The sequence below is a fragment of the Orcinus orca genome, chromosome 7, assembly GCF_937001465.1.
Source record: "Orcinus orca chromosome 7, mOrcOrc1.1, whole genome shotgun sequence".
Classification (NCBI taxonomy): domain Eukaryota; kingdom Metazoa; phylum Chordata; class Mammalia; order Artiodactyla; family Delphinidae; genus Orcinus; species Orcinus orca.
Genome location: NC_064565.1, coordinates 100,992,076 through 101,005,494, shown reverse-complemented (window position 1 = coordinate 101,005,494; position 13,419 = coordinate 100,992,076).

The following is a 13,419-nucleotide window of genomic DNA, read 5'->3' as shown; positions in this document are numbered from 1 at the left end:
GACCACGCAGGTGGTCAGAGGTGGCAGGAGCCAGTGAGGCCCTGGTCCCAGGGGGTGGCCAGTGGAAGGGGCACTGGATTAGCAGCCAGGAGCTTTGGGTAGACTAGGGGCTGGCCAAGAGAACTCTCATCACAAAGCCTCAGTGCCCTCTTCTTGAACTGGGCCTCTGGGACAAGTGATGTCTCTAGGTGTCTCCTCACAGCCCTGCATGGCCCATCCCCGTGTTCTTACTCCCTGGGTCTGCAAGGCCCATCTGTCCACACCCCTGCAGCCGGCCCGAAGTGCACCCTCTCCGTCAAGCTGGCAAGCAGACGAGTGTCTCTCCCAGGCCAACGATGCAGCTTTCTGTCCCCTTTGCCCTTTAGAATGATCTGACACTGGATATTTTCTTCTGCTCACCCTCGTGTCCCCTCCTTCTGCGCGAGCGCACTTCTGGAGAGCCCAGTGCTTACGAAGACAGAAAACAGCTGCTTCCCGTCCTCAGGGTTCTGGGTCTGAGAATCAGGCATGAGGCATCTGCATCCCCTGGACTTGGTTAGTTTACTTCCTTCTTCTTCACAGTCAATGACCTCCATGAAGAGAGTGAGAATAAGCATCTATATTTCTCTCTAGCACTCTCAGGCCTCTGATCTCACCACAGTGCCCCAGGTCTTTAGGACAGAGAAGCTGAATCTGATGGAAAAGAAAAATAAATGGATGAGTGAATAAACCTGTTTTCCCCAAAAAGGAGGGATGGTGGGTGCCTTTGCCCATGCAGAACCAAAGCTCTGATAAACCAGCTGAGAAGCAAAGATGAGAAAACTTCTCCTTTCACTGGTGTGTGACGCATGGAGGAAGAACGCATGGTTGGGGAGGAGCAGCCCTCAGGTCCTTGCAACTGGAGCCTGAGTTGCAGCTTATGATCCCCAGGCCAGTTTGCCCTCTCTCTGCCTCAGTTTCCTTGCCTATAAAATGGGACGGTAATTGACAAAATTATATGCATATTCATGATTATATATGTAGAGTGTCTAGCCCTGTGCTCATGTGGAATACTGGGAGTGAAGTAACGTCTATTGACTGCCTACGATACGGCAGGTCCTATGGGAGATGCACAGATCTCAGTTCACAGATGAGCAAACTAAGACTCAGAGAAGGTGCCAATTGAATTCATGAGAACCTACGTCTATCAGCTTCTAAAGACTGTGGGTCTATCTAGAAAGGTGTAGATGTGGAGGGGGCAGGAGCCCACCGAAGGTAGGGTCCTGAGAAGGCGGAAGCCCTTGTGAGATCAGAGAAGAGCCAGAGGGAGGGAGGGAAGGAGGGAGGGAGGGAGGGAGGGAGAAGGGAGACAGCAAGTATAGAGCTTACAGAGGAGACTCAGGGCTCATGTGACCTGGTGACCATCTCATCTCACTGTGCCCTTTGCAAGCAAGACAGCCGAGCTCAGAGAGGGGAAGCGACTTTCCACAGGTCGCTTGATATCTTAGAGCCTGGCTGGTCCAAAGAGCCAGTGATAGAGATCCTAGAACAGTCAGCAAGAGGCTGGTAAGGCCAGACAGTTTCTAGGATGCATTTGGGAAGAATCCAGGCCTGGCCATGGATGGCACGGGGAAGCAGGCCCACGGAGGGAGTGGGGACACCCTCAAAGCGGGGGTGGGGTGGTGGGAAGCCTCCTGTCCAGCCGGAGCCAGGAGAGCCCCGAGACAGCACTGAGGGGGAGGGGTCACCTCCCCCGACTCTGGAGAAGCTCCTGGACTCAGTAGGAGAGAACCAACCTCATGGGAATGCAGGGAAGGTGAAGCCACAGAGAGGCAGCTCAAGCCCAGGGACGTCACAGTTTAGTGTCTGAATCAGCCCAACGTCCAGCTGTGGCCACTGAGGCCAGTCGCCTGGTTCAGAATTCTCTCCCTTTTTAGAAGAGGAAAGTGGGCATTCGGCCTCCCTGCTGCCTCTGCCCTGGTCCTGGGGAAGAGGTTGGTTTTAAGAATGGGGGCTGTAGAGCAGGGGTTCCCAACCCCCGGGCCGCGGACCGGTGCTGGTCCGCGGCCTGTTAGGAACCGGGCCGCGCAGCAGGAGGTGAGCGGCAGGCGAGCGAGTGAAGCTTCCTCTGCCGCTGCCCATCGCTCCCATTACCGCCTGAGCCATCCCCACCCCCGCCACCCCCGGTCCATGGAAAAATTGTCTTCCACGAAACGAAACCGGTCCCTGGTGCCAAAAAGTTTGGGGACGGCGGCTGCAGAGGAATTTGAAAGGGGATGTCGCCCCCTGGTGGCCCGTGGCAGTGGTACTGCGAGCCAAGGCTGGAAGGCCAGAGGAGGTGCCCCGGGCAGCCAGAGCTGACTTGATGAAATACTTTTGAGCTCCTCCTGGTGTCAGGCTCCCTTTGTGAGTGAGGCCCAGGAGCAGGGCGCATGGGGGATAGAGCGGTGGCTTTCAATACACGACCAAACGTAAAATAGATAGCTAGTGGGAAAGCAGCCGCATGGCACAGGGAGATCAGCTCGGCGCTTTGTGACCACCTAGAGGGGTGGGATAGGGAGGGTGGGAGGGAGGGAGACGCAAGAGGGAAGAGATATGGGAACATATGTATATGTATAGCTGATTCACTTTGTTATAAAGCAGAAACTAACACACCATTGTAAAGCAATTATACCCCAATAAAGATGTTAAAAAAAGAATCAATGTAGTGAGTGTGGTTTTCTCTGGAGACACTTTGGGGCTATAGCAGGCACAGTACAGTAGTGGCGGTGGTGGGTACAGAGGCACAGAAGGATGCGTACTGAGCTCCTAGCATGAACCAGGCCCTGTGCTAGCCACTGAGGATGCAGAGATGAACAGGACCTGCTCCTTGCCCTCCATGGTCTACGCAGGACTCAGATGAGAGACCAGGTGACGAGAATACAGCCATCCCAGGATGGAGACACACAGTGGCAGGGGCGCAGCCATTTCTCCTGTGGAGGAGTTTCTGGCCTCTCTCCTCACCCCTCAGTCTTTTTCATGTCAGGACAAGTGACTCGTCGGGTTGGGAGTTTGTGAGGAGAAATCGAGCAAGTTGTCCAGCTCCTTCTGCTTGCCTTCTCTCCCTCCGAGCCAGCATGTTCTCAGGGCATTTGCACTCCAGTCTCCTCGCTCACTGGCAAGGGCCCTGTCCTGTGCAGGGGCCTGTGGCTGTTTAGCACTGCTCATGTCCAGGACAGGAGGCTCTAGTTTTTGTTGTTGTTGTTGTTGTTTTGTTTTTGCGGTACGCGGGCCTCTCACTGTTGTGGCCTCCAGACACTCAGGCTCAGCGGCCATGGCTCACGGGCCCTGCCGCTCCGTGGCATGTGGGATCCTCCCGGACCGGGGCACGAACTCGTGTCCCCTGCATCGGCAGGCGGACTCCCAACCACTGCACTACCAGGTGAAGCCCCCGAGGCTCTAGATTTGAGTGATATATGAACAGTTCTTGTGGCCATGGATCTAAAGTCACGTTCTTCAGTCAGCTCTGTCACTAACATTTTGATTTTCATCTTCAGGACTTTTGGCCAATCTCTCAGTAGCTTCTGAATTCAGGTGTGGGGAGAGGATGTTATTTGTTGATTCTCTAAAGCAGTGATTCTCAACCAGGTGTGGTTTCTCCTGCCCAGGTGACACTTATCATAACTGCGGGGTGGGGGAGTGGTGCTCTTGGCACGTAGTAGAGGCTGGGGATGCTAAAAAAAAAATGTCCTAAGATACCCAAGACTGCCCCTCACAACAAGAATTATCCAACCCAAACTGTCAAGAGTTCTGAGGTTGATAAACCTTCACCTGAAGCATAGAGAAATTAAAACAGAAATGTCTAATTCAGCCTTGTGGAGGAAGGTGTGTGACGTAGGAGTTTAAAGAAGGCTTCTGGAAGGAGGTAATATCTGGTTTGGGTTTTGATGTATAAGTTGGAGATTTCCATGCAGACGAAGAGTATAGAGGGGGGACAGGTGGAAATATCCAGACAGCAGGAAGAGCGTGCACAGGCATGAGGGTGAAAGGCCATGGTGCCTGTGGTTGAGCATGTTTGGGGCAGGGGTTGTGAACAGGGAGTGTAGGCTGTGGAGGTGGGCAGGACCAAGCAAACTTTGCTACAGAGTACGTTTTTGTAAAGTATAGACAACCATAAAATACATTCAGAAAAGAGCACAAATGCAAGTGTATGTAATGTAGAGCTCAATGAATCATTAAGTATATGGTGTTGTTTCCAGTTCTGGGCTACTACGAATAAAGCTCTATATACATCTTTGTACATGTCTCTTGATGTTCACTCTTATGAATTTCTTTCTGGGTGTAAATCTAGGAATGGAATGGCAGGGTCAAGGGGTATTCATATGTTCAACTTCAGTCGATATTGTCAAGCGATTTTCCAAAGCTCTTGTAGGAATCTACACTCCTGCCAATAGTGAAAGAGAATTCCCATTGTTCTCCATCTCCATCAACACCTAACATCAGCAGTTTCTTAAATTTTAGCGCTTCTGGGGTATGTGTAATGGCAGGCATTTGGTGTATTTTTTAAAAATAAGGTTTATTGATTATATAATTTGTATAACAGTAAAATTCACCATTTTAGGTCTACAGGTCTATGAATTTTCACTAACCTATATGTTTTTGTAATGAAAATATATAATATTTCCTCACCCCCAAAGTTCCCTTGCTCCTCTTTGTAGTCGATCCTCTCCTGTCATCCCCAGTCCCTAGAAACCAACTGATCTGTTTTCTGTCTTTATAGTTGTGCCTTTTCTGGAATGCTGTGTATATGGAATCATAGATTATGACTACTTTCTTATAGCAATATGTTTTTGACATTCATCTGACGTATTGCATGGATGAGCAGATGGCTAATTTCAAAAGCAAGATGGAAACTATGGGAAAATCAAATGGAAATGCTAGAAATAGAAAATATGGTAACAGAAATGAAGAATGTCTTTCATAGTTAATTATCAGAGAAATGCAAATCAAAACTACAATGAGGTATCACCTCACACCAGTCAGAATGGCCATCATTAAAAGTCCACAAACAATAAATGCTGGAGAGGGTGTTGAGAAAAGGGAACCCTCCTACACTGTTGGTGGAAATGTAAATCGGTGCAGCCGCTATGCAAAACATTCTGGAAGTTCCTTAAAAAACTAAAAATAGAGTTACATACGATCCAGCAATCCCACTCCTGGGTACATATCCAGACAAAACTGTAACTAGAAAAGATTCATGCACCCCAGTGTTCATAGTAGCACTATTTACAATAGCCAAGACATGGAAGCAACCTAAATGTCCATCGAAAAATGAATGGGTAGGGCTTCTCTGGTGGCGCAGTGGTTGGGAGTCCGCCTGCCGATGCGGGGTACGTGGGTTTGTGCCCCGGTCCGGGAGGAGCCCATATGCCGCGGAGCGGCTGGGCCCGTGAGCCATGGCCGCTGAGCCTGCGCGTCCGGAGCCTGTGCTCCGCAACGGAAGAGGCCACGACAGTGAGAGGCCCACGTACCGCAAAACAAACAAACAAACAAACAAAAATGAATGGGTAAAGAAGATGTGGTATATGTATACAATGGAATACTAGTCAGCCATAAACTAGAATGAAATAATGCCATTTGCAGCAACATGGATGGACCTAGAGATTATCATACTAAGTGAAGTTAAGTCAGACAGAGAAAGACAAATATATGTTATCGCTTATATGTGGAATCTAAAATATGATACAAATGAACTTATTTACAAAACAGAAACAGATTCACAGACATAGAAAAAAAATTTATAGTTACCAAAGGGGAAAGGGATGGGAGGGATAAATTAGGAGTTTGGGATTAACAGATATACACTATTCTATATAAAATAGATAAACAACAAGGTCCTACTGTAGAGCACAGGGAACTATATTCAATATTTTGTAATAACCTATAATGGAAATAAATATGAAAAAGAATATGTATATTTCACTTTGCTGTACACAAGAAACTAACACAGTGTTGTAAATCAACTATACTTCAAATAAAATAATGTAAAAAAAGAAAAGAAATGAAGAATGCCTTTGATGGGTTCATCTCTCATCTCTTTCTTTCCTTCTGTGTCATAATTTTCAGCATAAATAGTGGGAAGAGACACAAACAAGAAAAAAATGTGATGATAGGTTCTTTGGTTGTTTGTGTTTCTTAGAACACCATTGTCTTTTTCTGAGTTCAAACCAAGATCTGGTTCACATGGAAGGTGTGGCCTCTCATGGCTGTCAGTGTCCTGCTTACCCAGTCGTAGATATAACATGCTTACCTCGTGCTCACTTTTGGTCTTGCTGAATTCCCACGCATAGTGCATCCACTGGATTCTATGCTGTGGGACATTGCCAACAGCGGTATGTGTGTGGGCAGCAAGGAATAGGGGACAAGCTTGTTGCTGAGTCTTCTATGCTAATGGGCATGCTCCATGGGCCCATTTGACTTGACTTACAAAACACAAGTTCAAAGATACACTCATTGAGAATGGCATGATGTTGACAGCAGAACATTAATACAAGAATGGGGCCCTCCTGAGGGCAGGGCCTTCACAGCTGTATGGACCCTGGAACCCTGCTCCATCCTTCCTTATCCCAGCCCTTCATCCAAATGGAACTTTAACTTTGTTTCTTCTTTTTTTTTTAAACTGATGTATAGATAATTTACAATATTGTGTTAGTTTCAGGTCTATAGCATAGCGATTCAGTTGTATTTTTCAGATCGTATTTCATTATAGGTTATTACAAGATATTGAATGTAATTCCTCATGTTATATAGTAAATCCTTGTTGCTTATTTATTTTATGTATAGTCGTTTGTATCTGTTAATCCCATACTCCTAATTTGTCCCTCCATCCCTCTCCCCTTTGGTAACCATAAATTTGTTTTTTTTTTTTTTTTTTTTTTGCGGTACGCAGGCCTCTCACTGTTGTGGCCTCTCCCGTTGCGGAGCACAGGCTCCGGACGCGCAGGCTCAGTGGCCATGGCTCACGGGCCCAGCCACTCCGCGGCATGTGGGATCTTCCCGGACTGGGGCACGAACCCATGTCCCCTGCATTGGCAGGCAGACTCTCAACCACTGCGCCACCAGGGAAGACCTGTTTTCTATATCTTTTAACTTCCTGTTTTTAAGTTTTGTTTGTTTGTGATTTCCTCTCCCATGCTATAATCCTGTTTCTTGATTATCAGTTTAAGAGATTATCCAGTCTTTTTCTGCTATGAAAGATGACTGCTAACTCATATAATTCCAGTTCCTACCAAATCGTTACTTTTAGTTCCTCTTTTGTTTATTTTGAAAACTTATAAAAATAAAATGCTTCCTTATTTCTTGGTACATAAGTTATAAAAATGTATCTTGATTCCCCAGTTTTGTAAATTGAGGATATTCGGGACCATTTCCTTCACCTATTTTCACTTTTTGCATGTGTGCTTTTACTTACCATATCTGTTAGAGTGAGTGCAACATGAACGAAACAAATATGTCTCAAGGCCAATAAAGGTTTATTTACTGTTCATGTAATGGCACTGGAAGATGAATAGGTTGGCAGGTCATTTGTTGATTTAGTCTGATGGAAACCTTATGAATTCAATGACAAATCAATGTGGTTTCCATGGTAATAATCAGCTTTTAAGCCAGCTGGAAAGAATAAAGAATGTGGGCAAGAGTACATGGGGGATGTTTATGGACCAGGCACAGAAGTGGCATGTGTTATTTCATTCACATTCCATTGGCTAGAACTCTGTCATATGGGCACACTTTACTGCAAGGGACTTTGGGAAATGTATTCTACTTAGGTGCCCAGGAAGAAGAGGAAATCAGAATGATTCATTTTGATTAATAACTAGTGGTCTTCGTATATTGTCAAGTTCTGAGTCTGCATTTTCTCTTTCAGCAATTTATTTCTGTGTTAAATCTAAAAGCTGAAAATCAACATCTCGCTTTTACACGAACACAGCTGTGTGGTCATGATTATGGTGCAGGACAAAATCCATTCTAGATAGTCTGATGGGGAAGAAATTTATTAAATGGATTTCAACATTATCAGGAGGGCTGAAAAAAACAGATGCTAGCTTAAGATTTCAGGAACTCCTTCAGAAATAGTCCCCAAGAGACCTGTGACTCTTGTGGAGTCAGGGAGCTGCCATCTCCAGAGCCATGCTGGTCGGGTCTGTGAACAGGATGCTGCCTTAATGAAGGAGCTACCACTGCGGGCTCTAGAACCACACAGAGCTGCTCTGACTTGACGAGCAGAATGACCTCAGCACTCTTGAGCTTGTGGCTGGACATTCAGACTTCTGTTAATGCTGCCACGGAAACACCAGTACCTCCATGGCTGTGTGTACTGGCAGGAAACAGCACAAGCAGAAAAACCCCACCTCTGCTTTCAAACAGCTTGAGTGCCTCTGACTGACAGAGTGTAAATCACATCTAAAACTCTAGCTGCAAGGGAGCCTGGGAAACATAGCACTCAGTTGTCCAGCCTCTGCCGCACAGAAACACACACCAGAGGAGGGGGAGGGGAATGGAGGCTGAGCACCAACCCGCCCCATCCGTCAAATTCCATCCCTTTACTAATCATCATCTTTTACCCATACTTAAATTTACAAACAACTTCTATAGGAACAACGTTCCCCCTCTGAATATAATACAATCATTTCTTATGAACCAAAACACATTCATGGTCTCCTACAAGGCTGATGGGACACCCAAAGTTGCATTAGTTATTTCATGCACCACTTGGTCATGAGCTTTCTCCCTCTTGTTTAATTACAATGACAGCTGGAGATGTTGTAGCCCATGGACTAAATGATGAAATTAACCCCCCAAACACCTTCTATAAAAAATTTCTATAAAATAAAAAAAAATTCTATAAAAAATTCTATAAAAAAAATTTATAGAATTTTTATACATTCTATAAAAAATGGTAGGGAAAAGAAAAAGGGAAAAATAGGAAATTGTGATTGCTATTTTTAAGTAACAAAGAAAGCAAGAGAACTTGGGTGGCTTTTATAGCCCTCCTATCTGCAACTGGTCATGAGATTGTAGTGTCATTTGGGTATTGCCCTGGTGGAGTGACCCCAAACTATTCCTGAGGGCTCTGAGTCTTTGATGGACTTCTTCCTATTGGGTTGCTAGAATGTTCCAGTTATTTGCCACTGAACATGGCCATATTTGGAGAGGCTCCAGAGGATTGCTTGGATTCTTGACATATTTTCCCTGCTGCCACACAGGGAACTTTATTCCTGTGATGCAACCTTATTCCCCCTTTGCCTTATTCTTATGCCTTTGCCTGTTGATTTAATGGCATAAAAAAGACCCAGATGGCTAGGAAACAGGTTCCTATTCCTATGTTTAGTGGATCCATTTTTGGTTTCCTAGGGGACGATTTTTTCCTTTGGGTACTTAGATGTCTACATCAGCTTAGCCCAAGGAATGGGAAAAATTGTCTGTAAGGGCCCTTTAGGGTTAATAGAGAGGGGTACCTCCCCTATTTCTATTCCTTAGTTCCTCCATATGTGTATTTCTGGCTATAAGCACAACAGTCTCCTATCTTTTTTTTTTTTTTTTTTTTTTTTTTTTTTTGCGGTATGCGGGCCTCTCACCGCTGTGGCCTCTCCCGTCGCGGAGCACAGGCTCCGGACGCGCAGGCTCAGCGGCCATGGCTCACAGGCGCAGCCGCTCCGCGGCATGTGGGATCTTCCCGGACCGGGGCACGAACCCGCGTCCCCTGCATTGGCAGGCGGACTCTCAACCACTGCGCCACCAGGGAAGCCCAACAGTCTCCTATCTTAACCCCAGTTCTGAGCACATACTGCGACCTGCAAATGACATCCCACACTCATAAGATGTTGACTCCAAGCTAAAGTTGTAATGAAATCTTCAACACGTTAGTCGGCTGTTCTATTACTCCAGCTTCTGTGGGTGATGAGATCCATGATAAGTCTAGTGTATCCTTTGGAAATAAGCCTTTCATCCATTGATCTAAAATGGCTTTCCTGGACAGAAGCAATGTTGAGAGGAAGAAACAATGGTGTTGCTGGCAGAGGAACAACAGGCAGAGAAGACAAATCCATATTCCAGGAAGTCTCTACTCCAGTAAGGACAAATCACTTCCCCTTCCATGATGGAAAGTGTCTAATAGGGTGGCAAACTATTGCACTGGGTGCTCAGTATGCCTCTCTGCTATTGCATACTCAGAATAATCTCAGGGAAGGGAAATCTGGGCCCTTGCATGAAGTCCACCTCTGCTATCATGGCCACTTTGTTCATGAACCCATTGAATAAACACTGGGCTGTCTGGGTAGAGAGGCCAGCTGATATCTGTTGAATAGGTCATCTTGTCCACCCAATCATCAGAAGCCTTGTCTGCAGAGAATGCATTTGGTAAGTTTGGTAGGCAGAACGACGCCCTGAAGATGTCCGTATCCTAATCTTTAGAATCGTAAATGTGCTACCCTACATGGCAAAAGAGACTTTGCTGACGTGATTAAGTTAAAGGTCAGAGCTAGATTATCCTGGATTATCTGGGTGGGTCTAACAGGAAGGGGCGGGAGGTTGAGAGTCAGAGAAGGAGATGTGAGTATGAAGCAGACGTCAGAGTGATGGGATTGCATGAGCCAAGGAACACAGGTGGCCTCGAGAAGCTGGAAAACTGGAAAAGGCAAGAACCGATTCTCTCCTAGAGCCTCCAGAAGGAACAGAGACCCACCAGCACTTTGATTTTAGCTCAGTGTGACTCATTTCAGATTTCCGAATTGTAAGATAATAAACTTGTGTTGCTTTAAACCATGAAGTGTGTAGTAATTTGTTATAGCAGCAATAGGAAGCAAATATAGTAATCCTTGTCTTACTGCTGACTTAATCATGAATGTTTTCTGTGGCTCTCTGTGAAAGATGTTTTATCAAGTAAAGAAAATATCCATACATTTCTATTTTATTTAATTTACATTTTTTGTATCACGAATGGATCTAGAATTTAGTCAAATATCTTCCAGGATTTACGGAAATAATCGCATATGTTAAATCATCTCTTAACATGATCGATCACATTAATGGCTTTTCTAACAAAGAGTTATCCTGGCATTCCTAGAATGGTCCCATTTGATCATGTTTTTAATATTTTTATGCTGAAATGATAAAAAAAATCAACTTTGAGGCATAAGTAACACCCAGTAGATTGAATCCCCTTAAAGTGTATACTGTTTTGTCACTTGCAGATAGCCACGAAGCTATGACCATAATTAAGATACAGTGCTTTTCCATTAACCCCAAAAGGGTCCTCATTCTTCTTTACAGCATGTCCCTCCCTCTACTCCTAGCCTCCGGCAACCACTAATTCTATCCCTATATATTAGTTTGAATTTTCTATAAATGGAGTAATACCGTATATACTCTTTTAGTTGTATCATCTTTCACTCTGCATATGAATTTTGATATTCAGCCTTTTGTGGTATTTATCAGTAGTTTGTTTCTTTTTACTGCTGAACAGTATTCCTGTGTACGGTACGCCACTTTTGTTTATCCATTCACTTCAATGATGAATGCTTAAGTTGTTTACAGTGTTTTTGGCCATTGAGAGTAAAGCTGCTGTGGGCAATTCTGTGCAAGTCTCACTGTGGACACTTGCTTTTATTTCTCTTGGGTAAATACCGAGGAGTGGGTTGGCCGTGTCCTATGGTCAGTATATTTGCAACTTTCTAAGAAGCTGCCAGACGGTTTTTGGAAGTGGCTGTATCATTTTACATTCCTTCCAGTACTGTATGGGGTTCCAGTTTCTCCACATTCTCACCAGCATTTGGTACTGTCAGTCTTTTAAATGTTAAACACCCTAATGCGTGTGTTAAGAACCTTGTCATGTGCTTTTTGGTTTCTCTGGCTATCTTACTATTTTTGATTTCAAAATTTAATGTAGTTGAGTTAGAGAAACGTTCTGTATGATTTCAATTCTTTTAAATGTATTGAGGCTTGTTTCATTGTCAATCTTGTGGACGTACAGTGTGCACTTGTAGTGAATGTGTATCCTGTAGTTGGGTGTAGTGTCTCTATCATTTAGGATAACATGGTTTAGACTGTCATTCAGATCCTTGAATAATATTTTTACATTGACAGCTCTTCACTGATGATTTTTGTCTAGTTATTCTATCGATTGCTGAGAGAAGGGTGTTAAAATCTCCCGTGATGATTGTGCAATTGTTTCTTTTTCCTTTTAATTCTGTCAACTTTTGCTTTGTGTGTTTTGAAGCCCTTTTGATAGTTGTATACTCATGTATGGTTATTGGTCTTCTCAGTGAACTGATCCTTCTGTCCTTATAAAATATCCCTCTTTATTTCTGGCACTATCCTACCTTGAAGTCTATTCTATCAGATACTCATATAACTACTCTAGCCCTTGTATGGTTCTCTATGGTATACCTTTTTTTCCATTCATTTAATTTCATTGTATCCCTGTCTTTATATTTAAAGGGTATTAGGTCATGCTTTAAAAAAATGCATTCTTCTAATCTTTGCTTTTCCATTTGAATATTTAAGCCATGTCTTAGTCCATTTGGGCTGCTGTAGCAAATTACCAAAGACTGAGGAGTTGCTAAACAACAGAGACTTACTTCTGGGGCTTCCCGGGTGGTGCAGTGGTTAAAAATCTGCCTGCCAATGCAAGGGACACGGGTTTGAGCCCTGGCCTGGGAAGATCCCACATGCCACGGAGCAACTAAGCCTGTGCGCCACAACTGCTGAGCCTGAGCTCTAGAGCCCGCAAGCCACAACTACTGAGCCCACGTGCCACAACTACTGAAGCCTGCGTGCCTAGAGCCCGTGCTCCGCAACAAGAGAAGCCACGACAATGAGAAGCCCGCGCACCGCAACGAAGAGTAGCCCCCGCTCACCGCAACTAGAGAAAGCCCGTGCACAGCAACGAAGACCCAACGCAGCCAAAAATAAATAAATAAATAAATAAAAAGAAACTTATTTCTCAAAGTTCTGGAGGCTGGGAAGTTCAAGATCCCGGTGCCAGCATGGTCGTGTTCCAGTGAAGGCCCTCCTCCTGGTTCCTAGGCAGTGCCTTCTTGCTGTGTCCTCACATGGCCAGAGGGGTGAGGGAGCTCTGTGGGTCTCTTACAGGAACATTAACTTCATTCATGAGGGCTCCACCCTCATGACCTAATCACCTCCTGTTACCCTTAGTACAGTCATCCCTGTGTATCCACGGGGGATTGGTTCCTGGACTCCTGCAGATACCAAAATCTGTGGATGCTCCAGTCTCTATAAGGGCGTAGTATTACATATAACCTCCTGTATACTTTAAATCATCTCTAGATTACTGATAATACGTAATAGAATATAAATGTGATGTAAAATGTTGCTTGTGTGCATCAAATTCAAGTTTGGCTTTTTGGAACTTTCTGGAATTTTCCCCCCCAATATTTCTGATCCCCAGTCGGTTGAATTTGCAGA